We start from the raw sequence: 23,954 nt of genomic DNA on the forward strand, positions 1-23,954 counted from the left end.
GGCAATAGTTAGTTTTGAAATACTTGACATTTTCAGCAGTTTTCGGTTGACTCAGGCAGAGAAGTCTTTAGTTATGAAAGTATTTAAGAACAGTACGGGGAGCTCCAAGCAGCAGTGAATAACAGTTCATCTAATAATGAATGTAAAGCAGCATGTTTTTCAATAGAAGAGGGAAAAAAGAACAATGGAAAGTGATGATGACTGCTGTAAGACTGAAGTGTGACTTTTTTTCCACCCTGGATAGTAGAGGAGTCTTATCTGAGGTGAGTTTATGACTTGAGAGAATGAGATGCAGTATACGAAAATGGAAGATGCAGAATAATTCTCAGTGGTTAAACTCCGAGGGGCCAACACAGATGACAAGCGAGGTGGAACGTGGAGACTTACAAGCTCTATTGCATTCAGTATCCGTCATTTTCGCTGCTCTTTGTTGGCAGTCCTTTATAGAGGTTGCCAGTTGAGGTTGTCACAGCTGTACCTGCCTTAACAGACACAGGTGTGATATGAAGAGTAGCAGAAAGCTGAGCTTCAAATGGAAATCTGTACCTAATTGAGGGAGAGTGCAATAATATAAATACAAGAACAGTTCCTGTAATTCTGCCTCTGTCAGTGGTTAGGAACAAGCTAAAAGAGCAGGCAGACTTACAGTGATGTTTTTTTTTTGTTTGCTCAGTTGTCAGTTGTCTCTTGCATTCCTGAGACGAAAGTAGTTTGTAGACCTTGGTGGATCACTGTTAGGTGGTTTTGTGCAATTGCTTTTGAACTGGTTTAGTCTTGATTTCTGCAGTATCCTATGGCAATGTGTTCCACAGCTGATTAATAACTAGTGCAAGAAATGGATATTTTGTCTTCATACTGGACCAACATTCTGACAGGTACACTTAATGTGCCTTTATTTTTGCATCACTTGCATCTGCAGTAAAAAACAGTTTGTTTTCAGATAAACACCCTGATATGGGTTTTCCGCATGGCCTCCCATAGAAATTCTAGAAAGTGATTTCCATCAGTTGTGTTGGTTAGCATTGTGGGATGTGGCATAGCAAGGAGGACAGGACTTACCACTGCTGACATCTGCAGGTCCTCATGAGAGAGTATTTAGTTACCATGCTCTTCGGCACTACTTTAAAGTAGGCTGATTGGTTAGGCATTATTAGGTCTGGTGAAGGGCATTGTTGAGTTCTAGGAGGCTATGGCAAGACTCCATTGTTGTGCTGGGCAGTCAGGGCCCATGAACTCAGTAAAACCAGCATCTCTTAGACATCTGGGATCTGCATCATTAACAACCAGCACAGTTTATCTTAAATCTGCAACTGTGGCTCATCTGAGTATTTGTAAGAGGAAACAACTCAACATGACTAAGAACTTTCAAGATCAGACCCATAATACTGGTGCTGCTAGATTTAATCTGTGTTTGACTTTCATTTCTAGAGAAGTACACTGGCATAACTACTTTGGTGATTTCTGCCTGCCTAATACTGTTGCTTTTTATGATGGACAATGTAGGTCTTCCTGTTTACTTTCCCAAATAAGATGTCAGTCAAGTAACCTTTTAGGAAGTACTGCAGGTCATTTCTGTAGCATACCTCACTGCATGGAAACATTTATTACCAGGATGAATGATATTCTTAGATATTCATGGGAAATAAACAGCAATAATCCTGACAGGAGGTGTTGGCAGAATGAAGTGTGAACAGGAAGTGATTAAAGATAAAAGACCATCTCAGGAGTTACCTTTAGTTTGCTGTGTGATTGTAGGTGTGGTTAAAAACAGGTCACAACAGAGCGTAATGCCTGCCAACAACAAAGCTGATTGGGGATCCAAAGTTCACTCATCACTCAAGCTAGATTGATATTACATAACCAGACTGATCACACTGAATAAAATTATTGCTGCTTAACATATGCTTTTGAGCTTTAGCTGTGTTTCAGTGTAGGCAGAAACATATGTCACGTCTCATAAGCAAAGCTGTAATGACTACTAGATAAAGTTTCTAAAATATTTAGCGTTAAAACATTTACCTTCATTTTCATTGCAATTATGCACTGAATGAGGCAGGAGTCCAGGCTAAAACAGCGTGTAATCACGTAATAAGGACTACCTCATAATGACAAGGAAGGCAAATGATGGTTGCACCATCTACGTTCATTAGTGTATTTCCCAACCTCTTAATTTTGCATTGGTTTGGTGTTTTTTTGTTTTTTTTTTTTTTTAAACCAGACTTAGTCCTTGTGGCTATCTTTTGTTATAGCTTTAGTGTATGTTTGCAGTTAATATTTTAATTACTGTCTAATACAGAAAACCATGCATATTAGATTATCAAAGCATTGTTGACTGGTATCAATCTTGTGTCTGTCTTAATTTGTGAGAATTTCTCATTTATGAATAACAGGATATGTGTGACAAATGTCACACATATGACAAATTTTGTGCATGTTATCTTGCTTGTCTGTGCATACAAAGCCTGAATCCCTGGACTTTGGAAAAAGAGAGAGAAAAGATTAAATCATGAGCAATACTTATGTTTCAGTAGATCTCTCTGAAGTTTCCCATCTGATTTACAGCCTGGCATTGATAACTCCTCCACAATAATTTTGCAGCTCACCTGCCCTGGCGACCAGCACCCTGTCCTGTCTCCAAATACTCAAAGTAAAAGGGAGATATTTTCCCATGGGGAGCAGGATGTACAGGACTTGCATGGGATATGCTTTACCCACAAATAAGTAGCCTTTATCTGAGACTTGTCATTTACATTTCAAATGATCAAGAGATGAGTGGACTACTCAGAGTAATTACAGCATGCATATGTAGCAGGATAGCTTGCAGATCTGAATGTGAGCATTCCTTAAACTGGAGGTTGCGGTGAGAAGGGGAGATGGAGAGAGGTGATCTTAACATTCTGTACTCACACCCGTCCATGCTGAGGGCTCTCTGATTCCTTCTCTCAGATGGATAGTGATTACCTCTCTTCCTTATTCCTACCCTTTTCTATCCCCGTTGTGATTCCTTTGTGCTGGTGTTTGGCTTTGTTGCCAGGTCTCAGCTTGCTCAGTCTTTTCATTTGCTTGCCTAGGTTTAATCTTCTTTGAAAGGTCAGCATTGTACTAAAGAAGGATGAGCCCTGTGTCAAGCACTGGTGTTTGAGGCATTCTGCAGTATGGGAAGTTCACCATGTGGTGCTCCTCATTAACAAGAGCAGCCAAGCTCACTAGGAGCAGAATACATTACTTATGCAAGTCTTGTGTAAGATACTCAGCAGAACAATTTAGACACGATCACTGAGCTAAGAGGGTGGTTCCAGGATGTACGTACATAACCACTTGTTCTTAAAATAATAGCTGAACAAATCAGCAGTAAGCAAGCAAAAGGAGCAGACTAGTTAGCTAAGCAAATTTTTTTGTTGATGAATCCCTTAGAGGCACTGCCCTGCTCGTGATGAAAAAAGCCCCATCTCCTTTCTTTCCTACTCTGCAGAGAAATTTGCTTAGACACCAGAAACGTTGCTGCGTTACCTCACCTGGAGAGGGAGTAATTGTTTGGGACACATATGATTTGCTGTTCAAATTCCAGCTCCTCCCTGGGTAGGTCTGTTTACTCTAAACTGTTGGCTGGGTTTGGGTCTAAGGGCACTAGCACACACAAATGGCAAACAGGTTTTACTTGACAGAGGGCTTCACAGTGGGGAGGTTGGAGGCAAGGTGCAAAGCCCCAGCAAATGAAAGACATAAAAAATGAAGCAGCGTTGCTATGTTTAGAAGTTTTTAAGTATCCAGCTTGCTGTTTCTTTTACTCACAGCTTTGAAGGAAGTCTGGCTTAAGAGGAAAAGAATTGCTAGATTGCTTCTGGTAGATGTGTATCTTTGCCCAGGCTTTCTCACTCAGTACTTCCCCATGTTTCTTCCCTCATGTATTACACAAGGCTAAGTGACTTTATCCTTGGAGCTTTCAACTCTGGATAGGATAGGAAACATCAGAGCAAGGACTGAACTGTTCTTCAATAGTTCTAGAATTTAAATACTAACTCTGGGTCATCCTTGTGATTTATTTTTTTTGATTGTAGATGTACATATATCTTTGAAAACACAGAACAGAGGTACCACATGAGTTGTCAATTGTTCATTAACTTAATATTTTATTTTCTTGCCAGCCCTGATGAGTGTGTGCTGTCAAAGCCTCTGCTCTGCTTTTGGTTCTGCTGGGGGCTTAGTGACAGTGGAGCCTGAGAAATGTTTCCATGTAGGCATGGTATTGTAGAAGTTGCCCAAAACATGGTGTGGTTCCAACTGCACTTGAAAAAAACAGCTGTTGACTCCAAGTCTCATCCTTGCACCTGCTGCTACCTGGCCCAGCACCTCCTGGTGCTGCCCCAGGCAGTGCTTACACCTGCATCCCTTAAATTAAGGCTTGGATTTTACTAAGAGAACAATGGTTTGGTGAATTTTCTGCTCCCAGGATGTGAAGCAAAATAGAGATGACTTACTTGGTTAAAAGGACACAAGCTGCAACCAGAATGAGGTGTGAGATGGCAAGCAAGACAACAGCTATGTTATTTGATGTGAATAATATGGAAAGTCCATTAAAAATTCAGGCAATTGAAGCTGAGTAGAGGTTATGTGGGAAGAGCATATTTGGGGAAAACTTTGTGGCCCGGTGTGAAATTGCAAATTAATTTGCTTCAGATGTGTTCAGTGATCTGTACCAGCTTCCAGTGGAAGTTCTGGATTTGAAATGTGCTGTATGGAAACTCATGGCACATGAATCCATGAACGTCTTTTAGATTTCCTTTTATGAGAACTAATATTTGACGAAAAGAGCTATGTTGGGTCCAACGCTTGCTATAATGAGTTGTTGGTATGTAAAAAAAAAAAAAAAAAAAAAAAAAAAAAAAAAAAATAGTGGGAATGATGAGAATGTGTGTGGATGATAGGATGGGAAAGTCAACAGCTGAAGAGACATTGCTTTGAGAAAAGAGTGATCTTGGACTGAGGAATAGGAAGGTAAGGATATTTCCTGGGGCATGGTGTCATAATGTAGATTGGGTCAAAGCAGAGTCATGGTGCTGTGAAAAGGGGAAGATCCTGTCCCCACCACCTATGTTGGTTCCAGCTTCTGCGGTACTGGCAATCACCATGTGCTGATTTCTGTGCATGTTGGATTGCCCTATGGAATAGTTCAGCTTCTAAAATGACAGGAACCTGGTGCATGGTTTTCTTATTGTTTCTTTCTTTTTTTTTCCTTTTTCAATAAATGAAGTTCACTGTTTGAAAGGAAGAGTGGATGTGGGAGCTAGTGCCCTGGGAAAAGGGACTGTGCCACATGGCTGGGCAGGGTGGAGGTTGACATTTGCCTTCTGCAGCCCTGACTTGTTGCATCAGCACTGATTCAAGATGGAAACCACCAAAAGGGTTGGCAACGGCTGTGAAGGTGCACCTCTCCCCATCCTGACTCCAGAAATGTCTCAGGAGAACAAGCAGTGTGAACTCATGTTGCATGGAGTTCCCAGGTCATCCAGACTGCTCCCGTTACCTCTGCTTCTTTCTGCTGTGTGCCCTGCCTTGTCCTCATGCTGATTGGTGAGATGTCTACCAAATTTAAGTGACCTCTCTGGTACTTTTATTTTTATTCTAATAAAAACTGGTGTTTTTATTTAACTGATGTTAGAGTGGATTTCATCATGCTAGCTTATGGCTGGTGTTTCGAAGTTTGAAAGCTGGTGGCAGAACTAATGTCTAAGACATTTATAATTTTTTCTGGGGAAAAAAAGGAAAGGATCATTTATAACTTATGTGAGTCACTGCTTGATACTCAAAACCATGTACTATAAATATTTTTATTAAAGAGAAGTTTGTATCTGTTCCCCAAGAGCACTGCAGTCCATCCAGCAGTTGAACTGGTATTTCCGTTGTGGAGATGGATGCTCTTCTCTGGAGAGGCCTTTCTTTCTCCTCCAACACTATGTATAAGGGATATACAAAGCCAGCTAGTCAAATGGATTAGAAAGCACTGCACCACGTCAATGGGACCTATTGTTTGTGTTGTTGAGAAAAGATTCTTAGTTAAGAAAGAAAGAAATGCCTTCCCTGTAATCGCAACTAACTAATGAGGAGACCCTGGTGTAGTTTTTGTGTTTTAAAAGGCTTTGACAAAAGATGTTTTGGACTCTTGGATTAGTTTAGGTTTCACTCCCCCTCCTCAGAACACTTGATCCTAAAGGATTTGCCTGAGTCATGGATTTTTACTGGGCTTGTTAACTCTTATTTTTATTTTTTTTTTCAGCTAGTGGAATAAAGAAATCCTTTGGGGAGAAGCACTCACTGGGGATTAGCTGCAAGTGGACCCAGCAGCTTGGTGGCTCCCCAGAGGGTTGACCTCTGACTCCTGGGTCAGATGCTGACTTGTCTTTCGCCTCCTGGCTGAGCAAGCTGAAGGCTCCCAACAAGTGTTTGCTCTGTCCTCACTAGTTTCCCTCTGTGCAGAGATGGGCAGTGCAGGAGATGGGTTCTGTGTTATCACAGCTGCTACTCCACGAAATTGATAAAGTAGATAGAATATCAAAGGCTATGGTGACTGTTATTGGAAGGAAACCATTTTTTACCACCTAGGGGGACCTGCCTGATTTGCTCCTCTATAATTTCAGAGCTTATTTTCCAGCGCGGTTTTTCCTGTACAGCAGTGGTTCTTCAATTCATTACAGAGTTGAAAGGTGTAAAGAGTGGCTTTTGGAAAGTTTCTGCTATGGATTGTAACTCTACCTAGGCCTGATGGTATCACGGATGGTGTGGTGGTGGCAGAGAAAGGTATCAAGGGAGCTGCTTGCACAAGCTATAACTGCTGTATATTAATAGAACTCATTTACTTTGGCTAGGAAGTTACAAGCAATGTGGGATGCAAAGCGCTGTAAGAAGAGAAGCAAAGTTTAAACTGAAACCTTGTATGTAATGCAGGTTAGATTTTGTGTGTAAGGCTAATATGTAGATGAGTACCACTGAGCAAATGAATTATGCAGATTAACTCTGCCTTTGAGAAGTCTGGTTAAACACTATGCTATCCACTGCCTTTGAAGTCCTGGCTGTTTTACAAAGCAGTCAACTGCGTCTTTTATCAGGTTATCGAGGGCTTGGATCAATTCATGATGAGTAGATGTCCAACCTACTCTATTGAAAGTTCTATCAGTTATTGTAGTGGACCAGTAGGTTTTCAAGAAACAACTGTAGAAAAGGAACCTTTCCCTCCTAGCTATTGTTGGAGGAAAAGTAACAAATCACTTTCATTGTTGGAAGGGAGTGTCGGCTCACATGGAGTTGGGTTTAATGATGTGTGATTTTTCTTGTAAATAAACTGGATGGAATTAGGTGAACCTCCGGTGTATTAAAGCATTGCACCTTAAAATGAGATTTCCAAACAAGTCAAAGGAATTGAGCTCCAGTGCAGCTTAAATTTATGCCCTGGCGTGCAGCGAACGGGAGAGGAGGGAAAGAGTGATATTAAATACACTAGACATATTTAAGTGTTAGCTTTTTTTTTACTCTCAGACATTTATTAGCAGTTCATTTCTTGTAAACATGTATGGCAGAAGAATGCTTTTAGAGGCTTTATAAAATGAGTAGGCTGTAGAGTTATGTACAGAGGTCTCTGTGTAGGAAGAAGCAGCAGATGGGAAGTAGTTGTGTAGAAAGCTGGCAAGAAGCAGGAATGATCAAGGAGGGGCAGGCAACCTGTAGTATGCGTAGGAAGAAGACCTTCAGGATTAAGAGTATCTCAAACTTTGTGCCTTTCTGGTGTCTCTCAATTGGTCTGTGCAGAACTGTGTTTCTTTTGTGTTTTTTCTCCAAATTGGTTGCAGGTGATGAAATAGCTTAAAACTGTTATCCATTAGGAAACAGTCAGAAATCTGCAGTGTGTATTTCTCCAGCGATAGCAGCTTTCGGGAGTGCATCAAAACTTTTTGCCTTGGCTTTCCATGGGGTATTAGGTTAGATTCAAAGTCTCTCTGTTGGTTGTCAGAATCCCAAATGGCCTGCAGTAAGGGTTTGTGAGCAGCTGCTGAGAGCTCAAGGAGGAGAGGTTTTGCTCCTCAGCTGCCAAGAAACCTTCTTTGGTCAAAGTCAGATTGCTGAAGTAAAGCAGCATGTTACTGCTGGTGATGACTCTTTCTGGATCATGGACAGCCTGCACCCCATCTTCATTACTTCCCTTCTCCTGGCTGCCAGCTGCAAGTCTAGTGCCTGTCAGCAGTGAGCAAAATGGATTCAACTCACTGGCCCAGAAGAAAACTAACGTGACAAAAAAGCGAATTGTTTGCTCCTGGGTTAATGAACTGAATCAGCTCTGTGAAGGCTCTGGTGAACATCAGAGTTTGGTGCAAGAGAAAGAGTGCATTAACATGACTGGGATGGAGAAGAAAGGGCAGGGCTGGAGCGCAGGATATGATGCTTTTGGTTATGATGAACTGCTAGAGTGATTCACGCAACTGCACCAGGAGGGTCTTAATACAGGACTGTAAAACAGGAACTGCTGTTAGTTTGGTGCACAAGCTGCACCATTGCTGTTATTATCATAAGCAACCAGTTGTATGTAAAATAAGAGATTGAAATGCGTGCACACGACTCCAAATTCATTCAGAAAAAGAGCAAAGCACGTGATAGATGTTGGCTGCATTGTAATGCTCTGCTGTGAGTCACTGTGGCACAATAATGATGAAGGTCATATCAGAACTTACTGGGAAGGAAAATAAATCATCAAGGTGAAGGTACGTTTATTCCCAGTCTCCAATAACTATCATAAGGCACCATGTTCGAAGAAGAAATATTGTGCCTGTAGGAAAACTGTTAATGGATGGTAAATTTCCTTAGACTGGACATACGGGATGGTCCAGGATTGTCCTTTAGTTGAGTTCTGAGAAGCATTTATCATGACTTTGTTGAAGCTCATGTAACAAACATTTTTGAAGCTCTGTTTCACATCAGCTAGCCAAGTTCAATTTAGCTGTATTGTGCTGGAGGTCATGACTGAGACCTTTGCCTCATACGGTGACCCAAGAATTTTTGGCAGAGAACTATGTTCTAATTTATTTAAAGTGTGAAGGAGAACGTTTTGTAGTATGTTCACAGATTCAGTGAGTGTGAACAGTAATTAATATCAGCAGTTAAGAAAAGAAAAAGATACTAGATTTTCACCATTAGTCTTTCTGACCTTCCTGTGTCTTTTTCTCTTGTAATTTAATCTCCATCTTGCATGCATTTTTCTTCATTTTCTATTTTGTTCAGAAGACACATGGGTAAAACATTTGGAAGGCTTTCTTTGCTTATAATGTAAGTTCAAGCCATTTTCCATGTAGATGTCCATGTAAATTCTGTAGATAGTAAACTGCAGAAATTCATTTTTAATTCTGTGCTCTTAGGTAGACTAGGTACAAATACTTCAACCCTAATCTGGCTGCACAGAGAAGTGCAATACTTATGCGAGCTGGCCTTGAAAAGGCTCTGGTACAATGCAGCGTGAATATGATGGGATAGTCTGTGGCCTGGGAAAAGATCTACTTGGATGAACTGGGCCTCCTTGTACAAACTTGCCAACTAAGCCTGTAAAATGATAGTTGAGGACCTTACAAGATGTAGTTCAAAACTTCAGACAGCTAAAAGAGATGTCATGTGAAGGTCCCTCTGCCCATGTTTGATCAGCAAACGTATGGACCACACACCTTTGCTCTGGTCACAATTTAAGGGATAGCCCTTAAACTTTAACAGTTAAACATGCTTTTTTTTTCTTTTTTTTTTTCTTTTTTTTTCATTTTAATACACCAGCCCATCCTCGGTACTCTTCCGACTTTGTTGTACTATTAATTGTTACGCTGAATAACTAGAGTAATAAGGATAGAGACATCAGATAGAGCCAGGTATTATACAGTTGTCCCAATATAGTCATTTGTGGCAAGTTTGACATTTGAGTGTCTGTGATTAGATTAATTAGCCATTGCTTTAGGAAGCCGTGGGCTTTACAGAAGTTGAAATGTGCTGCCAGTTTGAAAAGTTTGTCAAGCTTTAGCATGTGTTCTGATCTGACCTGAGCTGGATGCTAACTTTCGTATATTATTGGTATGAGCACTGTGATCTCTTCTGTCTTCAAGAGAAGCAATAGCCTTTATTCACAGAAGATAGACTATGGAAATTACGACTCTCATTTCAGGTTTTTCTTCTTGTATTTATAAATGCTCTTTGAAATAAATCTGCAAATGCAGGATATAATTCAGATCAGCTGAAGCAATATATTCAGTGGGTCGTGCACAGAAAATTGTAGGTGTTCCTCATGTGTTATCCAGATTTTTTTTAAATGTTCTTGGCAAAAGCATGATGTTTCTGTGTGGACAGCAGTACTGATGTCCTGTTGACTCCCTCACCCTGCCACTAACCAACTGGAATGAAGTTATTTTTATAACTGGCAGACTTTCTGTAAGCAAAATTGTTCAGATTTAGCAGCTGAATGGAAATGCCTGGCATGCTTCTTGTGGTCATCCTTGATTGCTGACGTTACAGGGTAAGGCAAAAGTGCCACAGAATTATGATATGTTTGCATCTTTGCCAAGCAATTGATAATTAGCCTAGCTAAGATACACAGGCTCAGGCTACCTAGTCTCCATGCCTCTCCTGGGGTTGCTGTGCTTCTGTATAATCTTGCTCCACTAGAAAATGCCTAAGTTCTTACCTGAAATAAATGTACATGATAGGAAAGACACTGATTTCCGAGAAGACAAAGCATGGAGATCCAGTCTTTTTCATTACTTGGGGTTTAGATCTGGGGCTTTGCAAATGTGAAATCTGCCTGATCTGACAACGTGTCAGTGTTTCCTTGATTTTACTTTTTTTTTTTTTTTTTTACTTTTTTTTCCTATGAGAGAAATTTAACTTGAGTTGTTTGAGGGGGAAAATTTTAACTGCTTGGAACAGACTCTGTAGTATGGTAGCTTTCTGACTGATAGCTGTTGAGATACAATTTACAGTCAAACTCTGGTCCTCATGTCCCTGTGCTCAGAAATGAGCCTGAGCCAAAGCTAGCTAGGGAATCTTCCCAGGATAAGCAACTTTGGCTGTTCATAATAACATACAACCAATGTAGATCAGTTTAAATTGAAAGTTATGTTAAGGTTTAAGGTAGGTACCCTGGAAAACATCATCACAGTTGTTTGGCACTGACCTTGGTTGGTTTCCCATCTCCAGAGCACCCTGCTGAACCTTGCACTTTCTGCCTTGCATTGCTGGAAACTGCCCAAACTATCTGCAGCTAGGAGACAAGCCTCTTGTCTAGAGAAACTTATTTATTCCCTGTTGTTCTGACTGTGGGACTGCTTGCAAATGTTTTGGGCAGGTTTTCTCCTGAAATGCTAGTTAGACTCAGCTCTGTGTAAGAGAGGAATTACCTGTGCTTGAACCTTTCTTTAAACAGCTCTGAGTATTCTGGTAAATACGAATTGCAGCTCGCTATTACAGCTTTTCACTACTCTCTACTCTTGATGGCCATTTCTGTTAAGAGGTACATTTTGATAACCAAATGAATTTATGTATATCTTAAAAATGAAAAGCTTCTCTGAGAAGCCTACCAATAAAATTACATTCAATTTTCTTTTGGGGCAGCTGGTGTTTAGGGCCATGTGAAGGCTTTGCAGGCAAAAGGGTTGTACTTGGAGCCTGATATAGCTGCAGTACTGCTGAAAATATCTGAGAGAAGTTGGTCTCCTGTAGTGTCTTGCTGGTCAGTTCTGTGTGCAACAGGAACCTCTGAGCAGCACAGCGACTCCTCCCAGCTGGCTCCTGCCCCTAGGTTCCTCCTGTGGGGGAGCAGCACCTGAGATGAAGGGGTTGTCAGAGATCACTAAATTATGTTTAATTTTTAGGGGCTGAGCATAGGTGTTTGGAAGGAGTCCTCCTGTGTGTAGCAGTTTATTTCTGGCAGTTGCTCTTGCTTTATCATTGCCCGGGGGTTATCACTATCTGCCAAACACATGCCTACTGGAGAACTTTGATCTTCCCTCTCTTCACAGCTTGGTTATGCATTTTTTTTTCCTATGGATTTTTGCAGAGAACTTCAGACCAAGGCTGTGACTACCCTTTGGTTCATGATGGTCAAAGCTTTCCCTTTTAATCAAGCTTTCTGGCATATGCCACATCAGGTTATGCACCAATCTCATTCTTTCTCTGCTTCCCACATGCAGTAATATTATCCCTTCTTCTACACCAGCACCAGTGCTCACATGATTCTCCATTGCACTGTTCCAGGGAACTGATCCAGCCAGAAAGTAACCTGAAAAAGAAGTGCTGAGCTCTGTGAACCTTCTTCCTAGGAGATCAGATTAGTAAGTGTTAGTCCTGGCCATGTGAAAAGGTGGGAACATGTATCCTGGGGTTATGGAAGAGTGCTATAACTTACTGTCAGAGGTTTTTATACCACCATGCAACCTCAGTGATTTGAATGGGGAATATATAACTTTGAGAGCCTTATCTGAGTCAATGACTAATTGTTAATATTACTGTGTTTGCCCTGCAGAAATATCAGGAGGCTGCAATCATGATAGGAGCACTGCTGTGCCTTGCTCTGTGTACACACTAGAGGAAAATTACACTGTGTTTGCAGTCTCCATAGATGTGTTGACCAAACACAACTAATGACAATACAAATGTGCTTTGGTCAGAAAAACTGTAGTGTTCCTAACTGAAAATCCATCTCAACCCTCTTACCCTATATTCTATCTGATGGGATAGCAGATATAGAAAGAGTGCAGGAAGTGTGGTGTGCACAGCACTGCCTTATATGGACACCCTCACAGCTGCAGGGAAGCAGGACTTCTGTGCTGTAAGTGGCATCCAAGTGATAATAGTTACCAAGGGACTTATTCTACAAGGAGTTTTTCTGAACTGACGAAGACCTGTCTTGAATGTCTCTGCAAAAGCCCACTGTAGTAGGTTTCAGTCTTATCCAGTGTTTTATGGTATGTGCTCTTTTAAAAATTCTCTACATGTACCTTATTTTTTGTATCCAAGGTAACAATTGCTTCTTACTTGCCTTCTCTGCAGTTTTGCTAAATTTGTGAACCAGAGTAACTTAAAATGTATTAAATTTTCCCCAACTTTTTATAATCTGGGTTGTTAGTGGGGAAAAACTACAGTTGTAGGGGTGGGAACTTCATGGTCTCCTTTGTAAAAGGGTTGAGCCCTCTTCACTCATATGGTATGAGCTGCTTTTGGCACCTCTGAGAGTTGAAATATGTTCGCAGTTGCATGCTGTAAGCTGAAGGAAACATTCCTCTATATGCTACAGTGGGATTTGCTCTGTGACTGTGGAGGAATGCAGCATCATATGAGCAGGAAAAAGAAACAACCAGAAAAATCCAGGAATTGGCAAATTTGAAAGAGTTTCATCGTTATGATCAGTTGGCTCCCAGGAACCATCTGAGGAACATTTCCTCAATATAGAGCAGAAATAAAAAGCAAATGTAACATGTCCAAGTCTTGTTTCCAATGCAAGTACAAACAATTCAAAAACATAGTTTGAGTTGGAAGGAAACCTCAAAGGCCATCTAGTCCAACTCTCCTTCACTGAAGAGAGGCACCTATGGATACATCAGGTTGCTCAGAGCCCCATCCAGCCTGACCTTGAGTGTCTCCAGGGACAGGGTGTCCACTGCCTCTCATGGTAACCTGTTTCAGTGCTTTGCCACCCCTATTGTAAAAATGTTTTTTTTCTTATACCTAGTCTAAATCACCACTCTTCTAGTTTGAAACCATTTCCCCTTGTCCTATCACAACAGACCCTGCTAAAGATCCTGTCCCCATCTTTCCTGTAGTTCCCCTTTAGATACTGAAAGGCCGCTATCTGATGTCCCTGGTGCCTTCTCTTCCTCAAGTTAAACAGCCCTAGCTTTCTCAGCCTGTCCTCATAGGCAAGATGTTCTGTCCTTTGGATCATTTTTGTTGCCCTCCTCTGGATGCACTCTACACAGGTCCACATCTCTCCTGTGCTTAGGACTCCACATCTGGATGCAGTTCTCCAGGTGAGGCCTCACCAGTGTAGAAGAGTGGGACAGGATTATCTCTCTCAACCTGCTGGCCATGCTGCTTTTGGTGCAGCCCAGGATACTGTTGGCTTTCTGGGTTGTGAGAGTACACTGCTGGCTCATGTCCTGCCTCCCATCTACTAGTAACCCCAGATTCTTCTTGGCAGAGCTGTGCTCCATCCTTACATCCCCCAGCTCATAATGATAGTGGAGGTCGCTACAACACAGACACAAGACCTTGCACTTGGTTTTGTAGAACGTCATGGTGTTCGCTTGGGCAGCCCACTGCTCAAGCCTGTCCAGGTCTCTCTGGATGGTGTCCCATCCCTCAAGTGTGTCTAGCCTTTTTTCTAGTTACCAGGGATTTCACCTGACTGCCATGACTCTACAAATATCACCGAAAGTGGCAATAATAATTTAATAATATATACTATTATATGTACTATCTCAGCACAACACTTTATAGTGACTGGAAGGAAAACAGGGAATTGAAAAACCAGGCTACTGGCTTCAACTCCATCTCTGTGTATTTAATTCTTCATTTGTGCCACAGTAGTAATGCCAGCATAGATTTTGGAAAGGATTATAGGCTCTGCAGGTGAGAGATACTATGTATAGATAAGATGATATTAGAAAGTAGATGGAAGCAGCTTCTTCTGAAGCTTACTCTGGTATGAGAAAGATAGAATGGCTTTAAGGACATCATGTTTTTTATCCAGGCTATGCAGTTTCTGTCTGTAGTACAGTAAGGTTTAGAACAGTAAGGTTTTGCTGAAGATGCGAGATTATAATGCTGCACAGTGGTCCCAGCCTCTGTTCCTTTAAGTACTGTACTGGCATTTGACCACCACACCCGTGGAGGTGACTTCGGGGTTTTAAATGCAAGAGTTTTAAATGAAAAGTGTCTGCATATTTTTTGATTGCATCCTGGTTCCCCCAAGCGTGCTTCGGACAGACTTGCTTCTCCGTAGGATCATGTAAATCCAGAATAACTGGAGATTTTGCCTTCTCTGGGCAAGCTGGTTACGATTGATATGTAAAACCTTAAATACTCCATAGGTCAACCAGTTAAGAGTGATGATTAGGAGCTGGTTCGTTGTGAACTCCTATTCACTTGCAGCATTCTCCAGTCTAAAGTTTCTTCAGAGGAGATGCAGGGATAACACTCCGGGGTGGGAACACTTCCTTTTTACATTACTAAGCGGCATTATTGTCTAAAATGTAAATTAAGTAATTAGTGAGGTCAAGAGACCACACAAAAGATTTTATTGGTTTGAATAAAATGCAGCCTGACATCAACCGGTATAGTAACAAACAGATTTTCTGCGTTAGCATGAATCAGCACGTTAGATGCAATTTCATCTGGTGTCTCACTCTTGCACTACTGCATTTCCAATTTATTTTAGGGATGTAATTATTTAGGTATATATATACTTGCTTTGGATACTGTGTGACCTACCCAATTTCTGCATAAGGCTTTAGTTTTCATTTCTACTCCATCTTCATTCTGTGGTTTATTTATTTTTCTCCTTATTGCTTTGTTTCTTCTTTTGTCATGGAGGTATGCTTAGAAGTTACATGCTGTTTATCTTGCTCCACAGCTACAGCTCTGAACAGTTTTTCTTGTATTCCCACAGTTATGTAGAATCTTTTAAATGGTATAAAGATGTGAATTTAACAGATTGTAAATTAGGAAGCTTGAGCTGCCTTCTTGGCTATCACCCATGTATTTTGGCTTTTGCTATCTGTTTGGCATGCTTTACTTTTTCATTCAGATATAAGCAGCACTACTTAAGTGAAAAAGGCCTTGGCTGTATTTTAATAGTAATGGTCTAGGTGTTTGCTCACTATGTTCTTGTGCAAGGGGCCATAGATCCTCCCAGTAAAATAAATTTGTCACTTCCCAGATTATCTTCTGAATAGCTAAACCAAATGATGAGATAAAAGATGATCTGGGTAATTTGCCACCTGGATCATAGCGGTAGAATGAGAGAAAAGGGCCCCAAGTTGTGCTAGGGGAAGTTCAGGTTGGATATTAGGAAAAACTCCAAAGAATGGTTGGACATTGAAACAGGCTGCCTAGGGAGGTGTGGTGGAGTCACTGTCCCTGGAGGTGTTTAAGAAAGATGTGGCAGTGAGGTACATAGTTTAGCAGGCAATATTGGTGGTAGGTGGACAGTTGGACTAGATAATCTGAGAGATATTTAGAGGTATTTTCCAACCTCAGCGATTTTGTGATTCTTTGTGCAAGGGGAGCAGGGGCAGTGGGAAGATAGGTGATAACGTGCCAAGTTTATAGTCAGCTGAAAGCTGAACCCAACTCAGAATTACCTCCCATTGCCGTGCAAGGTATGTTCCTCCATATTCTCCCATCCTACGTTTTGAATTGGCATGGCTGCTAGAGACTTATTTAAATAATAGCATGCAAACCTTTACATGAAGAGATCATGGAAATTTTTAAATAAATCCTTATTTTCTGGTTGTTGTGGTTAAAAGAAAAAAAAATCATTGTCTTGCCTGTATTTTACACATGAGAGACAGGAATTCTGCCAGTCAGCCATGGGAGCAATACTTCTCCCAAGCGAAATGCCCTGTGAGGTGTGTAAAGCAGCAGAGCTGGATGAGAGGGAGGGAGGACTGGCTCTGCCAGTTGGGGAGAGTCAGCTAAATGAATCGAGTGCTTTACACTGTGGCAGGGATTGAATCATGTGCCAGACAAAGCAAACAGTGGGCACAGAGCTCAGTTAGCACCCACTGGTTATTAAGAAATATCTGCCCAAAAATATAAGGATAAGAGATAGGATTTTAGTTCATCTTTCGCCTGTCTGTGAGGTTGCAGTCCCCTGCTTTTACTCAGACCATTTCCCTCTCAGGTTAGTTATGAGGTTGATGTGAAGCCTCAGTTCTGCTTTCTTGCCTTTCCAAAGCAAAGTAGCACCTAGCTTAGTGTGCAGGGTGTCCTGATCATACTGGGCATTCGGTTCTCTCTGTGAGATAGGGAAATGTTATCTCTTATTGTGTAGACAGTGATTGCAGCACAAAGTAAACAAGCCTCAGACCCTCAAAGGTAGTTTGATGCCTGAATCTAGATGGTCTCAAGGTCATACAGGCTCTGTATATTTCTAAAGCTTGAGGCTGTTGTGATTTTGTGCCTGGATGCAGACTGTGTTGCAGGCAGAGATGGGATCTGTGTGTCCTAGGCTGGTGGCTTAGCTGCTGGACCAGACTGCCTTTCCTAATCTTCTGTTCAGATCTCTGCTTTCAACCTGTCTGTTCTGAATGATGAAAACCACTGTGGTTTTATGCTGAAGCGCTGCCTCGAAGCTTGAAAAGGCTGCTTGGGTATGGGAGGTCTGCTTTGTTGAACTTCTGCCTTGTGGGAACACAAAGCCCGTGTTACACTGTGAGGTGAGCAATGTTCAACATGCAGTCACCCCAAACCACTTCACTGCCTAAGTACTGCACTGTGGGATTATGGTGAAGTATTAGCACAGATAGAAGCCATTTTCAGTCTGTGTTTAGCAGGAAGTTCCTCAGGGGGGAATGGACACAGTAAGCAAACACCGAAGTAAAAAGGGAAATGTTTCTACCACCTATTGTGTCACGGATGGACATGTGTATTACATGTGTATGTATGTGTAAACCCAGAGTTTAATAAGGGCACAGAGGAATTCCTGGTAATTAGCATACTGGATTTTGCCTGGGTTAGAGACTTTTCTAAATATGCATACTAAATATTCTGCTTTATGCCATCTGGCTGGCTTTTAAAAGTGAGAAAAGGCACTCATCTCTGGCTTTGAATCTGCCTGTGAGTTGTGGAGGACAGCCAGTAGATATTTTTGCTGGGGATTTTGGAAAAAAAAAAAAAAAAAAAAAAAAAAAAAAAAGCCAACATGGCACAGAGTATCTCTGTTCCCTCCCACTGCAAGGTTTATTGATGCTGTCTGCAGATTTGTTTGTTTTACTGCTGGTAGTTAGAGCTGGTGATCAAAGGCGAGTGTAGCCGAACCCATGAAGGGATGTAATTGGTTGGACTCTTTGAGTTCTCTGTAACAATACTCAGTTTTGTTGTGTTAGGCCAGGCTCCACAAAGTATAAAACACTGTATGATTGCCGGGGCAGTTGGTCAAATGTTTTCTTCTCGTCTCAATTCCTTTTATACAGGAAACCAATATAGCTGGGAGCCCAGGGATGAAAGCTTTAAACCTGGAGGGTGCCTGGTACTTCCTGAGAACCTCACAGGGAAAACGTTCAGTCCCCAAACAGCCTTGCTAACAGATACGTTTTTATAGTCTATTATTTTCTTTCTTCGTTCTTTGTTTCATTTGAATATAATAGGCTCTTTATTTTTAACTGCTCGTCTGTTCCTGCTGTTTATATCCTCATCCCAAAATCATAATTCTCTGGTTATTTTCTTTTTTCCTTTTTTGACATCATTTGGTTACTGTCTAACCATACTACAATGCCTGTAAAGAAGGGACATGGTTTATTTTTTTTACATTTTCCATTTTCCTCCCTGTCTTTTCAATAGAATCCCATATTTCAATTTGAACTAAAAAGTTGTAGCCTTATTTATAGGTCTTGAATTTTGGCAGTGATGTAAGTGTATTATATGCTTGTATGACTTCATGAGAGAAAAAGCTGGAGCTGCAGATGAATATGTAAAAATGTTATTTTCCTGTTTGTTTTTATAATGCGTGAGATGGAGAAAAGACTTTAGGCCTGTGATAGTATAGTTATTTTATTTCAAAATCATCTGTTTATTCATTTAGATAGATAGATGGAGAACTTCCTGGCATCGCAGTCTTTAATTTGGATAAATACGCAACATAGAGTACTTGTGTTCATCTTATCCTGGCATTCATCTTATAAAATCCATTTCAGGGTACTATCTGTGAGAGCCAGTTCCCCTCTCATGCTGCCCCTGCACAACCCCGTTCCTCCAGCCATTGAGGGTGAAACAGTGGTGTTTGCTCAACTGCCCTGCACATACAAGTGGCTCTGCATGCTGCTGGGTCAGCATGACACAAATGTACCACCTCTGATACTCTGCAGCAGACCTTGTTGTGAGTTCTTGCCCACTGGCAGCAAAACAGACTGGAGAGCCGGAGTCAGGCTTTGCTCTCCATGCTGCCATTGCCTCCAAGTGACTTTTGGGCAAGTTTGTAAACCTGGTGCTTACTTTACCCTTCTCTAAGTTAGCAGTTGCAGTGCCTGCCTCCAAGAGTGTTTGAGAATAGAACTGGTGGGAAAAAAAAGTTTTTTGACCCAGAAAACCCGTTATACGTACTTGCCTGTAATTATTTAGCATAGAACATTACTTATTTACATGCATGCACAACATTAATTTAGCTTCCAATTTAATCATAACGAAAACCCAAATAATTAAAATCTTCATTACAGAATGTTTCCTCATCTCCAGGTCTGTCAAGGTTCAGTCATAATGCATCTTACTGTGAGATAGTTAAATGCTCCAGTTGGGGTTTGCTATTCTGTGGAAAAAAAGTATACTTTTTTTTAACTGAAATGGGATTTGCTGCTCTAAAGCTGTTTCAGGAATACCTTTCTGTTGCATAACTAAAAGAAGTACCTGGAAATGATTTTAAGCTGCTTGCAAAAGAACAGCCAGGCATCTATGACCTTATAATTATTAATTATAATGCAATTAATAATTATTATTATGATTACTTAACTCTTCTAAGTGTATATGTTCTTTTTATGTGCCTTCTTGTTCTTTTTATGTGCATTCTTTTTTGCAGATTGATCACCTTAATTATGGTATGTCTGTTTGCATGTACTTAGTGACTATTAAAATGAAACCTGAAGTGCATTCTCAAACAAATTAGGAACTGCTTTGTATGTTTTGAGGCTATCTCAGTGGGAATGGACTAGAGTTTTTCATCTCCCTGTGCTGATGTAGTTTGGACTTTGCATTATGTCATTTTCCCAGACTTTTGACAGAAAATGCTCCCTCTGTTCTCAGTATTTTGACCATTACTGGTAATTGTCTAATGATTAACTCTTAGAGCAATGGGGAAGAAAGCATATGCCATCATCCTGAAATGCTGAATTCTAGCAGCTCCTGAAAGGGATAAATCTCTAGAAATTTACAGAACAACGCATTTTGTGGCTGTGTCATGTAATTTAATTTTCATGTTTCAGTCACTTTTCACAATTACCTGGGCAACTAGAAAATCCAGAAATCCCCACTGTATAGTCATCTGCTTGCAAGTCCCCACAGGAAACACCTGCAATACTGAATTAAATACAGATGCCATTTTATGATCTTTAAATAATAACTTGAAAGAATAAAATACCTGTGGAATGGGTCTCAAAAATCCATTGAGATTAAGCCTCAATTTGAGCCCCACTTTGCTGAACCCCTGCTTTGCACACGAGGTATGTCTACACAAGAAAGATGAGTCAAGTTTTGTGCTATTTTTCTCTTTTTCTTCCCTGGCAGTATTGGGGTCACTTGAGGCAGTCACTGCCCATGCTCACCCAGATGAGCAGTGCAACCGTTGTGTCCTTTCCTACAGCATTTTTGGCAATGTTCATGTAGAAGTGCACCAGATCTGATGAGCTGTCCGGCCTGAGCCTGTTGGCAGAGTTGAGACTCTGAAATATTGTGCTGTTCTTCCTCTCCCTCAGATAAGGCAGGAGCCTTCTTACCTCTGTTTACACTGCTATCTCCTGGGCAGTTTTTCCATTCTGCTTCAGCTGCTTTCCTCAGCAGAGCCTATTATGGGTACATCGCAAAACTTTTCCTTTTGTTCTTAGCTTGAGATCTCCATTACTGGGGAAGGATAGCTGAGGCTTTGGGATTAAGGAGACCTGAGTAGGTGTTTTTTTTTTCTTTCTTGTCTTAGTTCTTCATTCTTCATCACCAAATTGAGTTATAAAGAGAAGTTATAACATTTGGCTGCCTCGCTGGCTCATGCATTGGTGTTTATAGCAGGTTTTGAGAATGTCCTTAGAAAATAAAGTGCTATCGGTGATGGTAGTGTAATACTATGGTTGTCTTAATTTTTGCATAATTTAAACAAGTTTTTAAATTTTCTACACCTCAGAAATTAAATCACTTCTAATGTCATAACTAGAACTTGTTGTACACCAGTTACACACCAATTATTTGTGCCTTTCTTAGGCTAAAAGGAAACAAAAGTAAAGAAGTGGATAAAGATTCTGAATCAGAATTGATGTTGAACAGGTATTTCTTTACTCCCTTCAGTTTGATAAGCTGTCCCAGTTTTCTTCAGTCTGGTTGCTTTTATGTGGCTGTATCTATCATTATATGGCTGTTGTTTTTTTGTTTTGTTGTTGGTTGGTTTTTTGGTTTTGTTTTTTTTATTGCTGATAGTAGCTAGTGAGACTTTAGGAACTTTATTTGCTTAACCTTGGATCTCTGTGAGAGAAGCTGGTTACTTTGAAGCTTTTAGCCTCCTGCATTTAGAAATGTTGAAAGAAGCAACTCTAAATTAGGGGGTTTATTGCAATTTTAAACACACAAGTAGATGCCTTCATTCTTACAAACAACATCAAAAGGCTATAGAGTCTGGAGTATATCAACCATACATTGGTCATTTACCATTAGTCAACTCACACGTGCCTATCTCTCCATCAAGATCTCTCTTCTTCAAATGCGTTCCCCTAAGACATTATGCTGGATAATTATGAAACTGGGAGGAATCCCAATAATCTCCAGTTGTTACGTGCTGTAAGCAAGGACAAAATGGCCTCCTGACATTCTTTGGTCAGGACGTTGTGTTTTGTTACACGGGTGAGTCTCTGTGCTTATTTACATGCAATTGTCATTATACTTCAACCATGCAGTTTAAATTTTATGTTCCATGCTTCTCACAAAGATTGCTTAAAATAACAGATGCTAACTGTTGCGGACAGATTAGTTAATTTTATAACTAGTAAAACGGTAAAGTAATAAACATCAAAGTGGTTAGGTTCAAGGTCCAAGAATATGAAGAAGGAACAAATACTGTGTATATGCATTAATTGTATGCTATGACCATTCTCTTTGGTGTAGTGCAGCCTGTGTGTCATCACCACTTAACTCTCCTATGCATGAGTTGTGCAGTTTCATCGGGCTTGCATCTCACTAGTCTATTTATTGTTTTTTGTTAGTGTTCTTGTTCCATAAAGTGAATTCTTTCTTTGGATGAGAAATACAGCAAAGGAACAAATGTGTTGCTTTAGAGGGGCAATGTTCTTGTTCATATGCATAACGTATTATTTAACACTGGTTAGATACGTTGGTTTGCATGCCTTTTTTTTGTTTGTTTGTTTGCTAAAATACGTTTTGATTGCATGTGTAAAACATGAGAACTATTTTAGATGCATGTCTGTACATAAAGCAATTGAGTTAAACATACTTTTCTGTTCTTCTCATTTTAATGTTTCCTCTCTGGCCAACTATTATTACTTTTATGCGTTACCGATGAGCCCACTCCCCATATAAATCTAGTGCAAGCAAAATCTGACTGAAAATCTTATGTTAATGTTTAGGAGTTCATATGCTTACTATATAAGACAATTATGCTAAAAAGAAAAAAAGGGTAGATCACGGAATCTGCAGTTGTACGGGGAGGTATGTATGAAATATAGAGATTAACCCTGATTTCCCTAATTTCAATCAGTATTTTAATCAAAGAACATCTTTCCTCTGTTCTGCTCTCTCTCTTTTGTTCTTTCTCATCTTAGATGCATGTTTTATGATGATAGTCCTAATAAAAATGTATGGCACCGAGACAATATATAGATTATCTGCGGGGAAAATGAAAACTTTCTTCTTTTTCTGTCAGCAACCTGTATGGAGATAGAGATGCTTACAAGTGCCAAGACCAACTCAAGAAAAGCCTAGAGAATTTCCTTTCTACAAACCTTTCAGATCCACTTTTTTTTTTTTTTTTTTTTTTTTTTTTTTTTTTTGCCTTAATTTATCTCTAGGAACAAATTGGGAGAAATCATTCCATGGTGATAAATGTGGCACAAATGTTCTGTAATTTCACTCTTACTCTAGACAGAGATCACTAGTTTTCTTTATCTCCTGAAGTTGTCTTTATATTGAGATTGTCTAATGACACAATCTTCAGAGGACAGAAACAATATTATTACGCACATGGAAGACTTCCATTGTTTCCCCTGCTGCTCCTTTGGCTTGATGCTGTATGCAAGGATTAATTATAGGAAATCAGTGCTCCTGAACATAAACTAGGCTGAACTGCATTCTTCCTGTCTGCTATTGTTAGTAAGAGCATTGGAAAGCTGCATAGCAGGTTAGTCATGAAGGAGAAAAAGTAGGATGATTTCCTTTTTTTCTCAGCTGTGTGAATTTTCACCTTCTGAAAGTAGGTTTATTTACACTGCAAATTATGTCAGCATTCATGAGAAGGATAATTTCATTATCTTCAATAAAATTCTATGGTGAAATAAAGCAAAAAAGTATAGGGTTTTTTTTTTCAGTTTTATTTTTGTTTCCCTCTCAGCAATGGCATTCACTTTCAGTCTGGTGTAGGCTAAAAGAGGGAGCGTTTGAATGTTTGTTCAGTCAGCATGGTAAGAATTTTTTCAAACCTTTATAATCCTTTTAGCTAAGGTGACTATTTAAATGTCAGAGAATTGCAATCAAATTTAGAACCAGATGAGTGGCTGGTTTCTTGATGCTTCAGAAATTGTTGTTTCAGAAGAAGTGTGAATATGGAAGTCCTTAGTATGGATGAAATGATTGTGCTTGGGATTTAGTCTAAGCTTTTGTTGTAGTTTAGAAGATACTTCAAGGACAATTTTCTGAGTAGTTTCCTGAGCAATATGTCAAGTTGCCAAATGTTTTGAAGATTTTTCACTTCTAAATCATTTATCTTGTAACATAGTAGTAGCATTTCTGAGTTTCAGATAAGG

General features: G+C 40.2%; 1 long non-coding RNA gene across 34 annotated transcripts in view; it reads left to right on the forward strand.

The window, feature by feature from the left end:
- LOC122159351 overlaps positions 1-23,954 on the forward strand; it is a 369,357-nt gene that overhangs the window by 25,869 nt on the left and 319,534 nt on the right. For 29 of the 34 annotated variants that reach the window (XR_006168484.1, XR_006168510.1, XR_006168512.1 and 26 more), the window contains exons 4-5: positions 12,268-12,344; positions 18,207-21,252. The exons of 1 other annotated variant lie outside the window; for it this stretch is intronic. This is a non-coding gene — a long non-coding RNA (uncharacterized LOC122159351). Of the gene's footprint in view, positions 1-12,267; positions 12,345-12,896; positions 12,978-18,206; positions 21,253-22,562; positions 22,645-23,954 lie in introns of those variants that run through there. 4 more of the 34 variants (XR_006168465.1, XR_006168452.1, XR_006168450.1 and 1 more) reach the window with 4 other exon arrangements.

The sequence above is a fragment of the Centrocercus urophasianus genome, unplaced genomic scaffold, assembly GCF_019232065.1.
Source record: "Centrocercus urophasianus isolate 14NV4802_14NV808 unplaced genomic scaffold, USGS_Curo_1.0 seq_10, whole genome shotgun sequence".
Classification (NCBI taxonomy): domain Eukaryota; kingdom Metazoa; phylum Chordata; class Aves; order Galliformes; family Phasianidae; genus Centrocercus; species Centrocercus urophasianus.